Source organism: Schistocerca cancellata, chromosome 4 (assembly GCF_023864275.1).
Source record: "Schistocerca cancellata isolate TAMUIC-IGC-003103 chromosome 4, iqSchCanc2.1, whole genome shotgun sequence".
Lineage (NCBI taxonomy): Eukaryota > Metazoa > Arthropoda > Insecta > Orthoptera > Acrididae > Schistocerca > Schistocerca cancellata.
Genome location: NC_064629.1, coordinates 497327707 through 497351192, shown reverse-complemented (window position 1 = coordinate 497351192; position 23486 = coordinate 497327707).

Sequence of the window (23486 nt, the reverse complement as noted above, 5' to 3'; positions counted from 1 at the left end):
CAGGATTCGAACCTGCGACCGTAGCAGTCGCGCGGCTCCGGACTGAGCGCCTAGAACCGCTAGACCACCGCGGCCGGCAAGCTTCGAATTTGCTGGCCATGTAGAGCATTAGTAATAGCAATGATGATGCTCCCATTTCACTTCCCGCTGATATGATCTCAGATTCCTGTGAAACAAATGATTGTAAAGTGGTCATTGAAAAGTGATCGCAAATGAAGCTGGGACGCCTCACCTAATTCGTAGCAGAGTGCTGCACTGCACACCTGTAATTCTTTATGAGGCGTATTCAAATATCAGTAAAATTAACTGTCATAAAGGAAAGCGTAAACGACGCAACGGAAATTTTAATTTCAAGGTGTTTTATTATCTAATGAAAATAGATCATTGCCACGGTCACAGATTCAGTCGCAAACACGAGGAAAGCAGAAGAAAGGATTGCGTTTCCTACCTCAGATTGAAAGACCCAATTAGGTGGCAACTTGGAAAATAATACGAAGATAGTTCCCTTTTAGTATGTTGAATAATTGAAGCAGCCATGGCAGACCGTGCAAACTTGCAGTCACGCAAACTGTTAGCTTTAGAATTTTCGAAGTAATATATGGGGAAACTTAAACCGCAACTAAGGAAAATTTCAAAATAAATTATGTTAAGATTGTTAACGTCAGAAGTGACGAAGACTTATCTAAATCTAAAGAGCGAATTCATACGACCATTAACCCGTCCTAATACTTACTGTATTTAGTCTACACTGAAGCAGCTAATAAAGTATCGGTATTCATAATTATAATAATAATATTATATCTGTTTGTAATCCATTATAGTTCTGGGGCATTTGGAGCACTTACAGAAAACCAGGTACCAATATGTCTTGGTACCAGGAGACAACGGTGAAGTGATGTCAGGTATGTCAGGCAGTCTGTAGAGTAGTTTTCATTTCTGCTGAATTCGCAGCTCATAAGGCGTCAGACTCCATTGGTGACACGCCAGAAGGTTACCAAGTTGCATGCCTAAGTTTCAGTCTATGCTTCTATAGTGTAGTCTTAGGTTAGTGATAGTGGGATGGGTAGGTCGTGTGCATGCTGTGTGCAGTCGCAGAAGGAGCTGACCGCACTTCACGAACAGCTGAATGAGGTATTAGTTAGGTTAATCGCCTTCAGGCTGCTGCCTCAGAGAGTAGTGGCGATGGCGGAGAAACTGCCGTATAGCATGCAACACCTCATTTATCGCTTGCTTTCGCCCACGATCGCTGCCTAATTACCTCCGGGTGTACACGAGGCGATGGATCCGCCCTCGCAGGAGGATGAGTGGCGGGTGATAACGCGTACGCGTTGCTGAAGGTGGAGGGCCAATGTGAAAGCTGGCCGTCTGGCCACTCTCAATCAGCCTGTGAATGGACAGGTGGATGCTCCTGCAACAAGGTCCGAGCAGGCACTCTGGGGGAGAGGTTTACTAGTTATCGATATCTCCAACGTTAGGCGCGTTATGAAACCCCTCAGTCAGATATCGTTCAGTGCCAGACAGAAAGTCAATGTTGACTCTCTATGTCTGGCGGGGGGCCCTCAACAGTGATGTGTAGGAGGCCTTGTCTGCTGCTATCGAGCGTGCTGGGTGCTGTCATCTGGAAGCTGTGGCCTACGTCGGCACCAACGACGCCTGTCGCTTGGATTCTGAGCCGATTCTAAGTTCATACATATGGCTGGCGGAGGGGGTAAAAGATGATGGTCTCACGTATGGGGTGCAACTGCAGCTCACAATTTGCAACATTGTTCCCAGAGTCGATAGGGGTTCTTCGGCTTGGAGTCCTGTGGAACATGTCAACCAAGGGCTTTGTGACCATGCCACGGTTTAGGCTGCAGATATCTGGACCTTCCTTACCGGTTGGGAAATTTTAGGACTCCCCTTCATAGGTCACACATGCACTACACAAAGGAAGCAGCTATTCGGGTAGCAGAGTACTTGTGGAGAGGACATGGAGATTTTTTAGGCTACGTGGAAGGCTGAGATTCTCTGATCAACATTTGCCAGACGACTCGCAGAGTGCGAAGGCAGACCGCGTTGGAAAAAAGACAGTTCGACCGTCAAAATATTAGAAGTAAATGGTCGAACTATTTGTAAAATGTTCTCAAATTTACCACCCAACAGGAAACTACTGACACCAAAATTATTCTCCGGACAGAGAAATGGCTGAAGCTCAAAGCATAAAGCTCTAAGATACTTAAAGATTCATGGAATGTCATTGAAAAGAAGTTTTACACTCCACAGGAAGGAGCGTGTTCATTACAGTTGACAAAAATGTCTGTACTGAGTTCGAAAATGAGTTTGACAGGGAACGTGAAATCAAGTTAATTGATGATGTTTTTACCGGCCACCTGATTCCGCTGTGATGGTTTTCGAGTCATTGACAGAAATTTTACGGTCAGTAGTACGGAAATACCCAGATCATATTACATTAATTGGAGGCTACTTCAACCTACAGAGTATAAAATTGCTTCTATGGATTCATTGTGGTGGGTACATACAGAAAGTCTTCCGAATTTATTTTGAACACGTTTTCTGAAAGTTGTCTTGACAATTAGTTCGACAGCCCACATGATATAGAGATATTTTGGATCCCCTAGTTACAAACAGGCCAGACGTAATCGGCGGCGTCACTATAGACACATGGACCAGTGACCAACATGCAATCGCTACGACTTTGGTTACTAAAGTTAATAAATCAATCGCGAAACCTGGGAGTAAAGAGTAGATACACAGTTGTTTGCATCCCACACATCATTTTTAGTTCCAGTACGATGGACGTAGAATAATTATGGGGACAGCCTAAATGGATTGTGTGGTGTGCGCACTGTAAGACCGTCATTACACGGACCATCAGCTTATTTGACTTGTCTCTCTAACGAAGTAGGCGAGTGTCAGCAAAATGTCTCGTGGTCTTATCGTGGCATGTTTATCTTCCGCCGTTAGGTCAGACGATAGAAATGCCACTTGCACGCTTAGAGTAGCAGATTGACGGTGACCAACTTTAAACAGAATTTCGTTAATTGTCACATACAATTATTAAAATAATAACAAGCATAAAAATTACTTAACTTGGTTCTGGATGATGTTTACAATTGACAATCTGAAGTTCCTTTGGTATGGGTACATAAGTCTTATTCTCACTTTTATCTCTGATGCTTGACAAAAGTGTCTATACATTTATCTTCATGGCAATGTACAGGAATATGGTAATCTTATTAGGCGCAGACTGAAACTTGACTATAGACTGGTGCAGACAAATGCAGACTGGTACAGACTGGTGCAGACAAATACAGAGACTGATCGGAGGTCTGTACACTCATTATAATAGCTCGCGCGTTCATGTATCACTGCGCGAGTGTGATTCGCGAGGAGAAAAGGTTCTACGTTAGCAGCAATCTCATTGACTGCGTTACATATTAATACGCGGATCGGAGGAAGCAGAATTTGGTCTGTCACTATGGGAGCGCCATCTCGTAGTGCGGAGACGGACGAGCGCGGCGCCTGCGCTGTTGTGCTTAGCGGGGTGCGCTCTAGTCGGAAAGTTGTGTACGCGCTGACTACGCGGAACTATGTACACAACAGTTTGTGAATCATACTCTGGATGAGTATGTAGCGAGTGAGTGGATTTTTCAGTGGTTTAAAAACACATTCTGATTTATGAGTCCCTGCACCCCTTTACTAAGTGAAATTTGATTAGCAGGAAGACTCGTCTCCATCACTAGTTTGGATGAGTAGGTGTGAGTATTCAATGAGGTCCAGAGAGCACTGAATGAGGAGCAACAGGCAAAAGACCCACACTGAAGTAGAATGAAATTCTAAACATGTGAGGAAACAAAGACTGTTGCACTGTCTGTTCAAAAGATAACCCACAAACCACGACAGACAAAAAAAAATAGAAATTTTTGTTTCTGTAGAAAGCTCCTTGCACGAAGCTTACAACTACCACCTTCATACATTAGCAATAGGTCATTCCGAGGAAACGAGAAAATACTGGCCCTACGTAAAATCCCTAAGTGAGTCTAAGGTTTCTATCCTATAACGTGTTGACCACTCTTGAGTGGCAGTAGAAGACACCAAAAGTAAAGCAGAAGTTCTCAGTTTCGCTTTTAACAAATCGTTCTAGCAGGAGAATCTTACATACACACAGGCCCCAGTATGGAGGAAATAGTAATCAGCATCGCTGGTGTAGGTCTACCATATCTTCCTTCGCCGTCGGCGTTGTCGTTGTTACCGTGAGACTCCGTTATACCAAGAGGAAGGGTGCGTCGATCTTAGAGCATGAGATATGATGACCTTAAGCCATTGACAACACACAACGGTCACGGTAGCACCTGATTCCAGAATAGCTGCAGTAGCTAAGATCTACGAACTATCCCCTGTTGACCAGGTCCCCAAAACTTAACTCGTAACGAGATCCCTTCAAAGCAAATGGTCATAACGATCGTCTGTAAGGGCTTCGTACAACGAGAAGAAATGTTACGGTTTATGGAATAATAACAGATACGACCAAACTGTCTTGTCTCTTCTGCTTTATTTAACATAACTTCGTTCACAGTTTCATTTCGCATTCACCACTCATTCACCGAAACCCTTTGATGAACAGTTTTGGTTGCTTAACACCAACAGTCAATGATAATGATACATCTTTTCTCCTTTTTATAAATTGAAGCCCGCTCTCCATGATATAATTTAAAAAAAAAACTGTCTCAAATACCGCGTCCCTCGTGAGATGCGAATAGACTTATCCCGGAATTGACCGCCCTGTTGGTGTACTCAATTTAATGACCACACTTCGCTGTCCGCTATTTCGCGTAACTGAATGTCCATTTGTTAGTCTGATTATACACAGTAGTTATTTAAAATTTGCCCCTATATTTCTCACAACGCACAATTAGCACTTCGGTACTTGTTTTTTGTTTTTCTAAGCTGTGTGGCTGGATTGAGGAGTTTTTGGCAAACAGAACACAGCATGTTGTTATCAACGGAGAGGCGTCTACAGACATTGAAGTAACCTCTGGCGTGCCACAGGGGAGTGTTATGGGACCATTGCTTTTCGCAATATATATAAATGACCTAGTAGATAGTGTCGGAAGTTCCATGCGGCTTTTCGCGGATGATGCTGTAGTATACAGAGAAGTTGCAGCATTTGAAAATTGTAGCGAAATGCAGGAAGATCTGCAGCGGATAGGCACTTGGTGCAGGGAGTGGCAACAGACCCTTAACATAGACAAATGTAATGTATTGCGAATACATAGAAAGAAGGATCCTTTATTGTATGATTATATGATAGCGGAACAAACACTGGTAGCAGTTACTTCTGTAAAATATCTGGGAGTATGCGTGCGGAACGATTTGAAGTGGAATGATCATATAAAATTAATTGTTGGTAAGGCGGGTACCAGGTTGAGATTCATTGGGAGAGTCCTTAGAAAATGTAGTCCATCAACAAAGGAGGTGGCTTACAAAACACTCGTTCGACCTATACTTGAGTATTGCTCATCAGTGTGGGATCCGTACCAGATCGGGTTGACGGAGGAGATAGAGAAGATCCAAAGGAGAGCGGCGCGTTTCGTCACAGGGTTATTTGGTAACCGTGATAGCGTTATGGAGATGTTTAACAAACTCAAGTGGCAGACTCTGCAAGAGAGGCGCTCTGCATCGCGGTGTAGCTTGCTCGCCAGGTTTCGAGAGGGTGCGTTTCTGGATGAGGTATCGAATATATTGCTTCCCCCTACTTATACCTCCCGAGGAGATCACGAATGTAAAATTAGAGAGATTAGAGTGCGCACAGAGGCTTTCAGACAGTCGTTCTTCCCGCGAACCATACGCGACTGGAACAGGAAAGGGAGATAATTACAGTGGCACGTAAAGTGCCCTCCGCCACACATCGTTGGGTGGCTCGCGGAGTATAAATGTAGATGTAGATGTAGATGTAAACGAAAAAAAGACTCCGTATCATCGGCTTAGTCGACATAAAGCAAAACACCTTAATATGCCCAATTTCACCTCTTCTTATAGGATCGGCTACCTTACTCATTAATTTACTATATATTATTTCCAAGAACACTAAACAGGTATCGCCGTTATATTTTAATTGTATTCAAAAGCATGTTACTACTATTATGACCAACCAAGTCGTCACAAATCGCGCGGCGTGCGTTTTTAATGATAACTTTACGCTATTCAATTAAATCGCGCGGCGTGCGTTTTTTAATGATAACTTTACACTATTCAATTTCCGTTACAGCTATCTTGACTCGTAATGTTACATAGGGAAAGAGTTGAAAGCAAATAAGTCGACATGTCCGGATGAAATCCCAATTCTGCTTTTCAAAGCATACTCGACAGCATTGGCCCCTTACTTAGTTTGCATTTACCATGAACCTCTCGATTTGCGACAAACGAACCTTGAATCAGGAGCAACAGGCAAATTCCATATTCGTAGACTTCCGAAAAACTTTTGACGCGATGCCACACTGCCGACTGCTTACAAAGGTAAAAGCATACGGAACAATTTCCAATGTATGTGAGTGGCTCGAAGACTTTATAAGTACCAGAAAGCAGTATGTTGTACTCCATGGCGAGTCTTCATCAGAGACCAGGGTATAGTCAGGCGTGCCCCAGGGAAGTGTTGTTCCGGATTTTCGGCACGGTTATGATCCGGCCGTGAGTGCTAAGGTCGATATTGGCTTCCCCAGAGAGACTGGGGCGCTGCGTTGGAGCCGAGAGCCCTCTGGCGACGAAGAGAGAAGGTTTGGAGCGTACAGAGCGAGGGGGACAGAACGGCAGAGGGTTGGGGTCCGGATGGTCCGTATTGTGAATTAATAATTTTGGCAATCTGTCGAAATGTACTGGTGGTGAAACCGAGACGCTTGGGAATTAAACGCTGCTGTGGAACTACAAGCCGTGGCTCTGAAATTGTATGGATGCAATTTACGCCGAGCTGTGGCCGATGTCGTTTGTGGATGTGTTGACATGGCAATAAACAAGACAGCGTGGGCCCATCCTGAACACGCTGTGCTGTAGCATGTTCGCCCACAATAAGAACGTCATGGTATTGAGGAACAAAGCAGTGGAATACAGTACATGTATTAACCTTCAGTGACCTCTGCGGTGTTAGTTTACTTAACTGTGTGGAGATTGAGCAGTAGGTGCAACTTTTCAACGAAATTTACGATTGTGTAAAAGTGTGGCCAATGCCGGATGGGCGTTGTCATAAAGTAATTATATTTCTTATTTGTCATTGAAATCAGTATGCAGTTTCACTCTCTGAGAACATTTCCAAGAACGAAAATTACTATCAACACAATATAATTCACAGCTGAAATGAAGTAACACTCACAAGTACTGACGTCTCCAGAAGCATCTCCTGGCGGATATGCAACTCGCGTGACACGTTGCTCCTCAAGTGCCCGGTACTGTGCTAGGTGTTACGAGAACGTGTCATATCCGAAGGTCTACAGCTGTAAGCTCCGCCCAGAACGCGCCATATCCCTCCTACTGTATACAGTGGGGAATAGGAACGTTTCTGTCCGACTGCCTGGTTGGTGTCACAATAAAAGGGGGTCGTAGGAGGTACGTAATCCCTGCGGCTGCCTTATCGGCGCTCTGCTACATTGACTTCTCCTTTATATTGTGTTTTCAGCGACTGAGCTTGTTAGTTTAAAACACATTTCTCCAATCAGTCTTAAGTATCTGCAGTGTGTCACTGATTGATTTTAATCAGTGTTTATCAAACTCGTGCAGACCTAACTGCAACCAGTGTTGGATAAAATAAATAGCTCAAACTTTTACAACTCTCTTCCGTTCCCTCAAGTGGAGATTTAATAATGAATTATTACTAATTTACTAGTTTTTCAGGAAAGTAATACGTCCACAAGAAAAGTTTAATATGTAATATTTACAACAATATACAGTCTGAAACGAGTGAGGCAATTACTACACGGGAGAACTCATGTGCCAACGCATGTAAAAGCCTTTTCTGTATGTCTTCAAAATATTGAGAGAAAAGTTGAAACCTTTAGCTCTGCTCGATATGAAAACTTAAATTACAGTAATGCCTATATTGCATTGTGATTCTGAGTTATTTCGCTTGTCTCTCACTGTTCATGACCATAACCGCTAGTTTCAAGTAACAGTGTAAGTGTACGCCAGATGTGGCTTGAATTCAAGGAAACAATTTCGACAGAGATTGAGTGATTTATAACGAATAAATTTACAAACAAGACAGCTGATCCCCCATGGTACACAAAACAGGTCAAACCACTATTGCAGAAACAACCAAAAAGTATGTCACATTCAAAAGAACGCAAAATCCCCGAGGTTGGCGATCTTTTCAGAAGCACGAAATGTAGAGTGGTCTTCAATGAGAGATGCTTATAACAGTTTCCACGGCGAAAATATGTCTTGAAAATAGCAGGAAAATCCTAAGAGATTCTATTTAAAGTCTGTTAGCAGCAAGACACCATCAATGCCTCCTCTACACGATAGCAGTGGAAATACCATCGATTATTGCGCTGCGAAGTCAGTGTTACTAACCACATCCTTCTCAAATTCATTCACCAAAGAACACTAAGCAGTTATTCCAGAATTCGAATGAGAAACAGCTGCCAACATGAGTAACAGAGTAGAAAAGCAACTTAAATCATTTAATGAAAGCAAGTCTTCCGATCCAGACTGTATACGAGTTAGGTTCCTTTCAGGGTATGCTGATGCAATAGTTCCATATTTAACAATCGCATACAACAATTCGCTCGATGAAAGATTTGTTCCCAAAGATTGGAATGTTGCACAGGTTGTAAGATTACCAGCTACTGCTTCATTAACAATACACCGAAAATGTTATATATGTGAAAGGATACTTATTTGACCTTGATTATGCGCAATGGAACAGCATAGGACTGTTTTAGTTTCACGAAATACACTCCTGGAAATTGAAATGAGAACACCGTGAATTCATTGTCCCAGGAAGGGGAAACTTTATTGACACATTCCTGGGGTCAGATACATCACATGATCACACTGACAGAACCACAGGCACATAGACACAGGCAACAGAGCATGCACAATGTCGGCACTAGTACAGTGTATATCCACCTTTCGCATCAATGCAGGCTGCTATTCTCCCATGGAGACGATCGTAGAGATGCTGGATGTAGTCCTGTGGAACGGCTTGCCATGCCATTTCCACCTGGCGCCTCAGTTGGACCAGCGTTCGTGCTGGACGTGCAGACCGCGTGAGACGACGCTTCATCCAGTCCCAAACATGCTAAATGGGGGACAGATCCGGAGATCTTGCTGGCCAGGGTAGTTGACTTACACCTTCTAGAGCACGTTGGGTGGCACGGGATACATGCGGACGTGCATTGTCCTGTTGGAACAGCCAGTTCCCTTGCCGGTCTAGGAATGGTAGAATGATGGGTTCGATGACGGTTTGGATGTACCGTGCACTATTCAGTGTCCCCTCGACGGTCACCAGTGGTGTACGGCCAGTGTAGGAGATCGCTCCCCACACCATTATGCCGGGTGTTGGCCCTGTGTGCCTCGGTCGTATGCAGTTCTGATTGTGGCGCTCACCTGCACGGCGCCAAACACGCATACGACCATCATTGGCACCAAGGCAGAAGCGACTCTCATCGCTGAAGACGACACGTCTCCATTCGTCCCTCCATTCACGCCTGTCGCGACACCACTGGAGGCGGGCTGCACGATGTTGGGGCGTGAGCGGAAGACGGCCTAACGGTGTGCGGGACCGTAGCCCAGCTTCATGGAGACGGTTGCGAATGGTCCTCGCCGATACCCCAGGAGCAACAGTGTCCCTAATTTGCTGGGAAGTGGCGGTGCGGTCCCCTACGGCACTGCGTAGGATCCTACGGTCTTGGCGTGCATCCATGCGTCGCTGCGGTCCGGTCCCAGGTCGACGGGCACGTGCACATTTCGCCGACCACTGGCGACAACATCGATGTACTGTGGAGATCTCACGCCCCACGTGTTGAGCAATTCGGCGGTACGTCCACCCGGCCTCCCGCATGCCCACTATACGCCCTCGCTCAAAGTCCGTCAACTTCACATACGGTTCACGTCCACGCTGTCGCGGCATGCTACAAGTGTTAAAGACTGCGATGGAGCTCCGTATGCCACGGCAAACTGGCTGACACTGACGGCGGCGGTGCACAAATGCTGCGCAGCTAGCGCCATTCGAAGGCCAACACCGCGGTTCCTGGTGTGTCCGCTGTGCCGTGCGTGTGATCATTGCTTGTACAGCCCTCTCGCAGTGTCCGGAGCAAGTATGGTGGGTCTGACACACCGGTGTCAATGTGTTCTTTTTTCCATTTCCAGGAGTGTATTTCTACTGAAGGGATGCAGTAGCAGAACAAACGGGAATCTAACCAAGGTTCTGTTTGTACTAAAGCAAACTGAAATTACGCAAAGGAGAACGGTCGCCAGCCTGATAGGGCAAAGCTGTACCAAGTACTAGCACGGTTCATAAAGAAAGGTGACTATTGTGATCGACCTTATTTCATACTGAACTTAGGTTTTGCAAATAAGATACCAAACAGTAGCACAATTTATCGAGTAATGTACCAGTGATTTGACATGAACTACACAGGAGAAATGGTAATCGATATATTCAACAACTGGTTCTCAGTCACACTTACTATTTGCACGTTACACTAGGAAGCTAATGATCATTATAGGCAAATGATTGCCGATGGTGGAGCATCACTAACTTGGACAAGGGTGTATTTTTGTCAGTTTAATTATTGGCAACTACTACCACTGAAATAGTTTTCATGTAATTGTATCATTTGTACTGATTATTATTGTTATTGGTATTCTCAACTACGAATCCCCTCCTTTTATTATTTAGTTCCGAAGGGACTTGTGAATCTGGTTTATTTGGATTAGTTGTAGCTGTTTCTTTACTATAGTACACACAAGTAAGAAAAATCAGAGTTTTACTTCTTGACTACTGTTATTGCAGTGTGAAATTTAAGTCTGTCTCAACTATTAGCATGAAGACCCAGAAACTAGTTTGTCAGTAGAGGCGGTTTCTAAGCTGAACTTCTTAATCACGACAGAATAGTATTGTTACCTACATAACACATGATATAAACAATGTTATTCCTAAACCTCATGTACATTCCTTACGTAGACTCTGCCTTTGAACCAGTTTCACAGGGAAAAATATAAAAGCATTACGTCCGTGAATCTTGGTGGCGGACCAGTGAATATTGGAGTTAGATGCTGTGTCACCAGACAGCTACACTGTGCAGGGGTGGCCGGCCGATATGGCCGAGCAGTTCTAGGCTCTACGGTCTGGAACTGCGCGACAGCTACGGTCGCAGGTTCGAATCCTGCCTCGGGCATGGATGAGTGTTATGTACTTCGGTTAGTTAGGTTTAAGTGGTTCTAAGTTCTAGGGAACTGATGACCACAGCAGTTAAGTCCCATAGTGCTCAGAGCCATTTGAACCATTTGTGCGGGGGCCCAGCCATTCTCGACGAATGTACCCATCTTAGTATCCAAAGGAACGTCTTCTAATAATACTGTAAGATCGGCTTCTAGAAAGCCTAGATAATGGGGCCCTGTAAGACATCGTTAAACGCTGTATATATTTAATGATGTAAGCTCAACCAGAACTCCACAAGTAGAGATTCAAAATGATAATGACAACCGATAAATAATCGCATTGAAACTGGAGCTACGACACGGTAAATGAAAACTTATCTCTGTAACCAATAACACTGGACGAAGGTTGTACTGAATATTTAATTCCAATCAATCTACAGTAACACCTCATGAAATATTTAATATTCCTTGAGAAACGGTCTCTATATTCCGCAAGTCACTGTGCAGTGCATGGCAGATGGTACATCATACCGACATTTCTGATTTTCTGTCGTATTTCACTCGGTATTGAATGACACAAAAGTCTGCCTGTTAGGCTTATGTTCCTGTGCTCTCAATAATGTCTCATACCTTACCATGAGATTTTCAATGGTGGCAGCAAACCAGTCACACAGTCGGCTTCGAATACATGTTCTGTATATTTACACAACACGGTTTCACGAGAATTAGGCCGTCTTTCTTCCTAAGATCTATATTTAAATTTCCCGAGCATTTCTGTTACGCGTGCTATGTCAGCCTTCTGTGAACTTAGTAGTGCGTCTGTCATTTAACGTATATATTGAACGTGTACGGAGAAGGGCAGCACGAATGTTCAATGGTTTGTATCATACGTAGAATAATGTCACAGAGACGTTGATGAAACGGAACTGGCAGACTCCTCAAGACAGACGTAAACTATCACGAGAAAGATCACATACAAAGTTTCGAGAACAGGCATTAAATAATGATTCTAGGAGTATACTACAGTCCCCTATGTATCGCTCGCAAAGGGATCGTGAAGACAGGATTACATTAGTTACAGAACACAATTAGACATTTAAAATATCGCTTTTCCCATGCCCCACTCATGAATCGAACGGGAAAACAATCTAAATACCAGTAATGTGGGACGTACCCTCTACCACGAACTTCGCAGCGGTTTGTGGGGTACTGATGTAGTAGTAGATGTAGAATCGTTCGATGTCTGTTTAAATATCTACTCAGAGCACTGAAACAATCTATATTATAAGGGGCAGTCAAGTGAAAACTAGACATATGGCAAAAAGTAAGCACCCTGTTCAGTGTTTCAAAAATAATCATCACAGCTGTTAACCGATTTATCCCGCTGTGAAACAAGATGGTCGATGCCTTCATGGAAAAATGTTTCTCGTTGCCTACAGAATAGAAGGAGTGACCCATGAGGAAACACTTCATTTTGGATTTGAAAGTGGGTGGATTACTGCTAAGATTTTTTAATTGTTGTGGTAGCTTACTGAAAATGGATGCAGCAGTATACTGCACACATTCTGCACAAGAGTTAAGGAAGTGCGATCCAAATGCAGACTGGATTTCTGCCGAATATTAACTGAGTAAAAGTTGCTAATTCTTGGGAAAAAGCTGATATTGTTAACAGGAAACGACACTAAAGAATATATATATTGAAAGGCCAATATCAAAATACCCAGGCTAGTGAACAGGGGTCTATAAGAGCATTGTGAACTTACACCACTTATTGCCCGAACCGCCCATTCCTGAGCCCAAAATATCCTTTGAGAACGGGAAGAGTTACCCCAAAATATAGCAACATACGACATAAGCGAATGAAAATAAGCAAAGTAGACTGTTTTGCGTGTCCATCGATGACTTACTTCAGACACCGTTCGAGTAGTAAGAATGGCAGCATTAAGTCTATGAACAAGATCCTGAACGTGGGCTTTCCACGACAGTTTACTACATATCTCAACACCTATAAATTTGAACTGTTCAGTTTGACTAATCATACGCCCATTCTTTTTGCAGAATTCCATTAATACTGAAATCGCCTGGGGAGAGATCGGGACTCTGTGGAGAATGTGTAATTGCACCCCACCGAAACGTCTTCTGTGTAGTCGAAACAACATACACGCCAGCTCCGGGAAAGTCATGATGACCTTTTTCTTTGATTGCACGAAACCGCATCTCATTGACATTCTGAAACAGGGTGCCACAATTAAGGGACAGCGGTATGTGGCCACTTTGCAAAAAGGGAAGATTGCCAACAAGTTCAACTGCACAGGGCACCATCATTTTGCCGCTGGATAGTGAGTGCCCACATCCTGCCAAGTTTATTTCGACTACGCTGTAGAAACATCGCTGGGAACCCCTTACACATCGTCCATACTGTCCCGACCACTCCCCATATGTACTCTAATACTTCTGGGGCCTTTAGGAAGAAAGACTATCGTGGCCGTCGATTTACTTCTTACGAACAGGCGCACGCCTGAGTAAAATCATGATTCCGTAGCCAACGCCAAATGTATTTCCAAGAAGACACTGATCGTCATGTCTCATAGTTGGATAAATGTATTAAGAATTATGGCGATTAGTTTTGAAATAATAAAAAATTTAGTTACTTTTTGCCATCCGTCTCGTTTTCATTTGACTACCCCTCCACCTGTGCGACTATCTAGCAATCCGGAAGCCGGAACTCCTTGTCGATTGTAGGCTGTCTATCTACAGCCTTCCAGAGGCCACAGAATATTAATTTTGTTTATTTTGCATAGTTATTAAACGAATTTAAAATTTTTAAATGATGTCATAATCTTCTTATTAGCAAGAACAATATTATGTTAAAAAATAATACAGTAAGACGGGCATTAAACTTACAAGGGATACTCCCCATCGCATCCATCTCAGATTTTGTGGTAAGGGGGCTTAGTGGACAGCCTGTCAAAGCCTGAAACAGAAAGTTACGAAAACAGGAAGGAGGTGTACTGAACTTTGAAAAAAAAAGCAAAATAGGAGCACTGAACGATCTAAGCATAAGAAGTGCAATAAAGAGCGGGCAAACCGTACGACGGCTTTGTGGTTAAGTAATCAGTGTTTGACTGTCAAGCAGGCAAGCCGCTTCATATCTCCATCGTGACAGTTACGACAAGTCAACCGAATCCTCCACCGGAAAACAAGTCTGGTGTGTCATATGCGGCATTAGTGACAGTAAGTGTGGCGTACGATGGGAATCTCTTACCGGCACACCTAATTCGTACATATGGAAAGTGAGTGAGATACGCTTCCTTGTCCGATTTAGGTGTTCGTATGAATATGAATCTGATCACTTCCAAGGAAACGATGAAAACATAATAGTTTGTCACATAAGCTACAACAAATGAACGCAACAGTTTAACAATCACACAGTTTCTCTGCGCGCTGTCGAAACATATGTTTTTAACGTATTTAAAATGGCGTTCCGTTTTTGAAATTTTGACTCTTGAACTCCTTTGTTGTAACATAGTTCACACCCGCTTATTTCTTGTTTTCATTTCTGTGATAGGTGTATGTGGTATCTCGCATGCTCTCACTGCTCATCACGTTTACTTGCTACGGTAACGTATTCTTACTACATGACTCATATTCTGTAAACAATGTATAGTAAGACAACTGTCAAGACTACAGAAAGAGAACAAACCTTTAAATGACAGTACGGACGGTTCATAATGTTATGAATAAATAAATAAAAGCAAATGGTACGTGGGAGGTTCTGAACATGGGTCGTCCGCTTCAATATCCAATACCGTGACCACTTAACCGCGACGCCACGGCAATTGACATTCTCTCACTATTGTAGTTTTTAAGCTGGGACAGCCCGTTTGTTCTGTTTTGCTTTTTTCCTCTGTTCTGTACACCTTCTTTCAGTTCTCATACTTGATCTGTGTTCAGTTATTGAAGGGCTCTCCACTGGGCCGTCTTACCACCAATCCGAGGAGAGTGCGATGGGTAACCTGTGTGTTGTTCTTGAGACAGCGTAACTGACGGATGCAAATACCCGAACTTTATTCACCCAATATTTGAGAATGAGAGAACTTAGCGAATTCCAACAAACTTTAAACATAATTCCCAATCTTGACTTACATAGTTAACGTGAAATATTTAACACATTGATTCATTTATAAGGTAATCAGACATTTGAAGCTGTTGTATGCATTGAAGCGCCAAAGAAACTGGTATAGGCATGTGTATTCAAATACAGAGATATGTAGACAGGCAGGTTATGGTGATGGGCAACGCCTATGTAAGACATCAAGTATTTGACGCAGTTGTTAGATCTCCGAAGTGGGAATTAAGTGGTATTTTTCCGGACGACCATTTCAGGGGCGTACCGCGAATATCAGGAACCCGGGAAAACATCACATCTCCATCGCTTCGGCCGGATACAGGTCTTGCAAGAACAGGACAAATGGCGACTGAAGAGAATCGGTCAATGTGACCGTAGTGCAACCCTTCCGCAAACTGCGGCAGGTATCAATGCTGGGCCGTCAACAAGTGTTAGCGTGTGAACCATTGACCGCAACATCACGGATAGGGACATACGGAGCCAAAGGCCCACTCGCGTACCCGTGATGACTGCACGACGCAAAGCTTTGCACTACGCTTGGACCCGTCAGCATCGACATTGGACTGCTGATGACTGGAAACATGTTGCCTGGTCGGACGAGTCTCGTTCCAAATTTCATCGGACGGATGTATGTGTACGGGTATAGAGACAACTTCACGAATCCATGGATCCTGCATGTCTTCAGGGGACTGTTCTAGCTGGTGAAGGATATGTAATGGTGAGGGACGTGTGCAGTTGGAGTTGTATAGAACCCCTCATACTTCTAGGTATGACTCAGACAGGTGACACGAACGAAAGCATCCTGTCTGATCACCTGCACACATTCATGTCCATTGTGCAATCTGACGGAATCGTGCAATTCCAGCAGGACAATGCGACACCTCATTCGTCCAGAATTGCTACAGAGTGGCTCCAGGAACGCTCTTCTGAGCTTAAACACTTTAACTGGCCGACAAACTCCCCAGGACACGAACATTATGAGCATATTTAGGTTGCCTCGCAAAGTGCTGTTCAGAAGAGATCTCCACCCCCTCGTACTCTTACGGATTTATGGGCATCCCTGCAGGATTCGTGGTGTCATTTCCCTCCGGCACTACTGCATTCATTATTCTAGTCCATGCCACGTCGTGTTGCAGTCCTTCTGTGTGCTCGTGGGGAGCCTACACGATATTAGGCAGGTGTACCTGTTTTTATGGCTCTTCATTGTACATGAGACATTTACCGCCACTGTAGAACTGGTCGCAGAAGCGGTTTATATGCGATTTCTCTACTGTAACACTGTACTTTCCCGTAACACTTCTGACAAATCTAAATCTTCCACATCGCTTACTAGTATGATCTTACTGTGATAATATATGATGTGCTCAGAATATCTGTGACTGCTCTTCTAATCGGATACTATAGAAATATTTCTTCTTGTTACTGGTACATCGTAGGTATATCCATATTTAAGGAGCGCTCCAATTCATTGCAGGAAATAGATAAAGATGTGATGCTTTTCTGCTGTTCGTTATTATTATTACATAAAGACGATACTTAACTGCAGACAGCAGTACCGTCAGCTATCAATCACACAGTACTGATGATCCAGTCTGATGAATCGTTTGATCGCGTTGGTACTTTCATACTGCTGAACATTCGCCGTCCACTATAAATTTTCGAGTTATACGAGTCAAAAAATTACCGAGTCTTGGCTAGTACCCCTCGATGTGTTAGAGTGTCGAATGTCTTTCGGAAATTTAGGAAGGCGTAATCTACTTGTTGATCTGCATCTAGTGAGTACGGTATGTCAAGTCTGGACAAACCAGACTGCGTTTCACACGAGTGGTTTTCTTTGAATGTGTTCATATGGCTCTGAGCACTATGGGACCCAACTTGTAAGGTCATCAGTCCCCTAGAACTTAGAACTACTTAAACCTAACTAACCTAAGGACATCACACACATCCATGCCCGAGGCAGGATTCGAACCTGCGACCGTAGCGGTCACGCGGTTCCAGACTGTAGCGCCTTTAAACCGCTTGGCCACACCGGCCTGTTCTGAATGTGTGATAATTATTTGCTAGAAGCTAGTTTTCCTCTAGCAGCGCCATATTGATTAATATTGGCATGTGCTTTAGGGTCCTGCATCGGCCGGGCATTACTGATATTGATCTATAATTCCGTCTATCCGGTCATTTACACTTTTTTTATGCAGGAGTGACCTGCATTCATTTCCAGTCAAGTAGAGCTATTCGCTGTGTGAGAGATTCTCAAAATATATGAGATAGAAAAGGAGTGAATTCCGCTGTGTATTTAATTTAAAACTTTACACTAATTCCGTCATCGCTTGGTCCCTCTGTCCTTATAAGTTGTATTAATTACTTTTCAACACAGGGGATAGCCAACATGTCTCGTTTGTGACACTGTGTGGGGTCAAACAAAAGGTACGGTGGGATGCTCATACAGATTTTTAAATTATAAAATTGATATTCCCGCTTTCTATCTGCTGTCTCCAGTTTCAGCAGCGAATGTATCCAGGACATGTTGAATAGGATGTTTGGACCCGATTATTGACTTGTTGAATGCTCGGAACTCTCTATGATCTTCTAATAGACTCTTCGCCAAGTGAAATTTATTGTAAGCTTGGCGCATGGCATGTTTTGTGGAAACACATGTTCCTATTAACTTTTCACTTTTTAGTGAGAATATACGAGACCGTGCTGAAAAGTAATGCGCGCGAATTTGTTGCGTGGAAACTCTTAAAGTTTTTTTGGATAAAGCAAACGTTATTAACAATCTATATCTTCATTATTTACGTGTATATACTTATTACTCAACACTGTCACCCTGGCGATGAATACATTTGTCTCAACGAGTGACCAGTCTGGTGATAGAGAGCCACAACCGCACCTCTGCTTGTACCACACCATCATTATCAATGTGGAGTTCTCGATAGTGTTTTCTGTTTTGGAGACAGATGAAAATCAGATGGTAACAAGTCGGCAGTGCATGTAATATGATCGATGTCAGTGAACCCAGTGCGTCGGACTGTTGCAGAAGTCGCAGTGCTCATATGTGGTCTGGCATTGTCGTGCTGAAGGAGAGGGTGCTGCATGTGTGGATGAACTCTCTGAATCTGAAATTCGATTACAGCACAGTGTTTCTCACTCTCCGACATAGTTATGTGATAGCTCACCATATCACATGCTACAGTTCGTAGCCCTCTAGCGGGGAAGGGATGCCAACTTGTAGACATGAAGAATAAAGATGTAGAATGTTAATAAAGTCTGGTTTATTTATACAGATTTAAGAGGTTTCACATTAAAAATCCTGAGGGAATACTTATAGCACGACCTCGTAGTATTCTGGTGACTTAACATTCTGCGAAAGGTATCGTTAAACCAGTGTTGGTGCCTTCAGGTTTTTTTTTAAATACTTGGTAATATTAGACTATTATTTGACCTTATTATTCTAAATTTGCAGATGTGAACTAGGTGTTCTTTCATGTTTTCAGTTCATGCCCCAGTCGATACTGGACAGGTTAAAGTCATCACCCACTACTACTGTATGCTTTGGGTATTTCCGTGATGTCGAGTTTAGGCCATTTTTACATGTGTCTTAATCTGGTGGTTGGTAGAAATATCCAATTATTAATGGAAGTCCACCGACCCAGGCTACACTTGCCCGTATTAGTTCCCTATCGGGTTCATTTTGGACCTTGATAGAACCAGTGCTTCTGTTTGGCATTAAAATTATTTTTCCTCCTTTTACGTATAACCTATATTCCCGATTAAAGTTCTTCGGATTGTCAAAAATGCTCTCTGCTTCCTGTTTCAGCCGATTCCCAGTTGCTAGGATGGTGTGGAGACGTCTGCTTTCTATGAGAGACGTGAGGTCTAGTACTCTGAGGCATATAATCCGGCTGTTAACAACTAACGTATTTAATGTCACATCTCTACATTTCCCTCACAGTCTGTTGAAACAGTTGCTTTATCTGGCATTGATTTTTCCAATGGGCGTCTCGGAGTTCGCTCTGATCAAAACAGTTCTGCAGTGCTTGTAGAATGTTGCCGAGTCCACGCCGATACTTGTTACTCTTATATGAGTAAATGTGAATGGTACACAATACATGGAAAGGATCCATAAAAGTTCGTTTATAATTACTTGATACGACACTTCACGCGTCGGAGCCGGTTTTCTCCAATCAGAGCGAACAGGGTGACGCCCGAACCACTCGCCATCGCCAAATTGCCACAAAAATTTGTCAGTTCACTTCAAATTCCTTGTCCAGAAAGTAAGTTCCGATCGGCCGAGAAATGAAAACCACTGGGAAAATCCGGTAAAACTTTGCTCAGATGTGTTGGACAGTGTCTCTAGTATGCTCGTCGATCGTGTTGCGTCGCTCTTTCCAGTTCTGAGTGAACAGTGAGCACGTAAAGAGGCGTAGGGAATAGCGTCTCCCGCAATAAATGAGGGCCTGGTTAGAGAATTCGCCTGCGTCATGCAGCCCACACAACGCAAGTGTCGAGCAGTTCCTTCTTCATACCAGTTCTCAGTAGAGATGGGCAAAACTGTTCTTTTCAGAGATTGGATCAGAACTGTTCTCTCCCTGAAATGAATTAGCTCTTTTTCATGACTCACCACTTATTTACTATAGAAAATAAATGGAAGGTACATTGCCCTTTAAACTTGGTTTATTCCAGTACTATACCTGTATTTTGATCTTATTTGATCCTATTTTGAAGTAACACAGATAATGAGTAAGAATTTTGTATTGTTTATTGAAATTTCCACGATATGACAAAGTTTTTGATTATTGATTTATTTTGCACTATCGTGGTTTTTTGGGTGATCGGAAAATGTTGTAACTTGAGATTTACATTAACAATATACTTGGCTATAATGTATTAAAATTTCATTAACCTCATACAAATACATCGCAAGCCATATATTTTTAAAGTGAACGTTTCCTTCTGAAGACGCCTAAAATCGCAAAATCCGTACCAGAATAAGAAAAAATATATAAATTTGACTGTAAAACGAAAGTGCTACGTATAGCCTTACGCAGAATAAAACAAGGAAAATATTGGTGTATCACATTTTTCGATACGTTTATCAGTTCGCTCGTAATTAAAGCGTAAATTCGAGTGTCCATAATAAAAATCCTATAGTGAGGAGTCATCAGGAACCTAATCTAATCAGTTTAAACAAATAAAAATAAAATAAAAACAATTGATATATACATAACATAATAATGTAATATACATAGCGGTATTACTACGAAGAACAATATCCAGTAGAGACGAACTCCGAAGCAGAGGCGCTGAGTCGAGCAGGTCGAGCCGCGAGCTGTATTACTGCATGAGCTGAGACCGCAGAAACCAGAGTGACACCTGAGTCGCTTTGCTCAACGCTCTGGCTAGAGTCGAGACGGTGGGGCGAGCGTCGAGCGGGCGAGTTCCGAGGGTGGGGAGAGCGGTGAACTCACCCGCTCCGAGACAAATCGTCCGTTCCCTTGCGAGCAGGTTGTTGCAAGTAGTTCCTATGTTATCCGCTAGGTGGCTCTCTGTCCTGTTGCTCGCATCAACTGCCCAGAGGGCAGGACGTGCGACTGAAACGATCGCCGACAGAGTGCGATGCGAAGTTAAGCTGCGCCAGACACTGCAGGCGGCAGACGACGCACAGAGATGGCACGGCATATGTGAAACACAAAATCCAATGGGGCACTGCACAATGCAGGCAGCCAAGGTAGAAGAAGGGCAGAGGCCGGCGCTGGCTGTGTTGTGTGGTGTGCACTGTGCTCTGACCAGCAGAGGCGCTGCTGATATGCTCCCTCTCTCTCTCTCTCTCTCTCTCTCTGCCGTGGGAAACGTTTGGAGCTACCGTTCTTTTTTTCTGAATCACTGATTGTTCACTCCTTTGAAAGATTCAACTCTATGAATTAGTTCAAGAGCGGATCCCCCATCTCTAGTTCTCAGCCGCACAGTGCAGGGGCAATGACATCGCTCCAGCAGCGTTTGCGATGTGAAGTGTTTGGTCACCCAAATACAGTCCGTAGTTGGCTTCCCCTGACTCTCATCTCCTCTCGCAACAACCGATGACTATGAGCACAAAATTTTTCCACACACAACGAGCTACAGACCAGTGCAGGTAACTGGCTGAAAGCACAGTTAGTTGCTTTCTATGACGAGGTTATTGGAATGTTGATACAAATACAACACTATGACAATACTCGAAGTTGGAGCGGCGACTATGTAGAGAAGTAGGTGGAAGGTGTACCTAAGTGTTGCAAATAAACCGTTTCTGGTTTTCACAGTGGTTTCCATTATGCGACCGAGCAGAACTTACTTTCTGGACAACCCTCGTATACCACACCAAATGGAACATACACACACACATACACACGCAAAACGATGCTAACGAAATATACGTTTTATGTACAGCACTAAGCAGACACTACTGGATCATTCCGACAAGACTTGGTTCAGTATCAAATATAGAGTTAGTATAATCATAGATATAGGCTTACAGTAAGTATGCTTCGTACGACAATGCGCGAAGCCGATTTTCTGTTCATCTTTGCAACTGGGTCACCAGACTCATAAACATCCCAATTCAAAATGATGGCGTAGGGCAGTAGTTAGCATATAAATGACTTGTTCGAATTTATACAAATACAGTGAATTTTTTTCTAAATCTAATCAACAGACTTGGATAATAATTTTTATTCAGTTAATTTGTTTAAATACGATACTTTTAATTCCTAATACTTTGTCGCATCACTTTCATCATCGTATTGAGTTTGTTATTTTTTCTTATTTTTCTTCCTACCATTCTTTTTCTCGTTTGGAGTCTGCCTGTGCCGCCTATAATCTGCAACCAAGTGTCCACCAGGATTTCTCATCGGTTGTTAACGCGACAGCTCACGTAGCCAGTGTGAGTGTACTTTCAAGTAACAGTTTAATGTAGCGAGAAATTACAGTTTGCTTTTAGCGCTGAAACTGAAATTTTTTGTGTTGAGTTTGCTTATAGAGCTTAACTTTAACCGCTGTGAATAAAACGATAGTGGTTTTAATTGGGCAGCAGATTAGTGACTGTAGTTCCCTCGGATACACTGCACACCAAGTGGTTGCGGTGAGATTAGGACCTGAGATTAAATTCAGAAGCGCAATACGCGTCGTCTGCCGCATTTCAGTCATTGGTCATTTAAAATCAGCTGTCGACAGAGCATCTGGCATTTTCATCATACCGCGCTGCGGCCAGCTCCAACATTGCTGCACGTTGCACATTAACAGCATTTGTTAACTGACATGCCGTCTTTGAGTCCCTTATCGCCTAGCGGTAGCAGGCACACGATGTTGCAACACTGTAGCGACAAGTGGCGGGCCTCAACTGCCAAGTAATTTTAATCGGGTAACTGAGTTACACATGAAAGTAATTGATCCATAATAAAGTCGTAAAGGGCACCTAAACAAACTATTATGAAACGCTTATTCTTTCGTGAATTTATACTTATCTAGACCTGATGAAGTTTGGATTCAGGTGTCTACTTTCGGTTACCATTCTCAAGGAACTGTTAAGTTTAGAGGAGTCTCAGGTTTTGTAGCCACTCCACTAGCCAAACTCTCTGTGTTCCATGTGACATAGCCGAAAGCAGCAGCAAATTATAGGTACTTATTTGATCGGAAACAGCCTGAATGGCTCCAACATTAATAAATCGCTCACTGAGGACGCAATTTTTGCATTTGTAATGTGTTTCTTCTGTAGGGCTAATACGTCAATGAAGTTACACCAGCTCAAGAAGTGCACAGATTGAGAGAAGAAGCGAAATACGCAGAAGTCATGGAGGAATGTCAATCTAATTTCGTACAGGTACACACGATCGACGCTTATGTAACTGATTAAAGATGCAGTTCTCTGCGATAGCACAGCTACCAGAGTGCATTAGTGTTGTTCGGGTGTAGCGTCGTTCGTGTTTAGTGTTGTTACCAGGTCTGGTAAGGT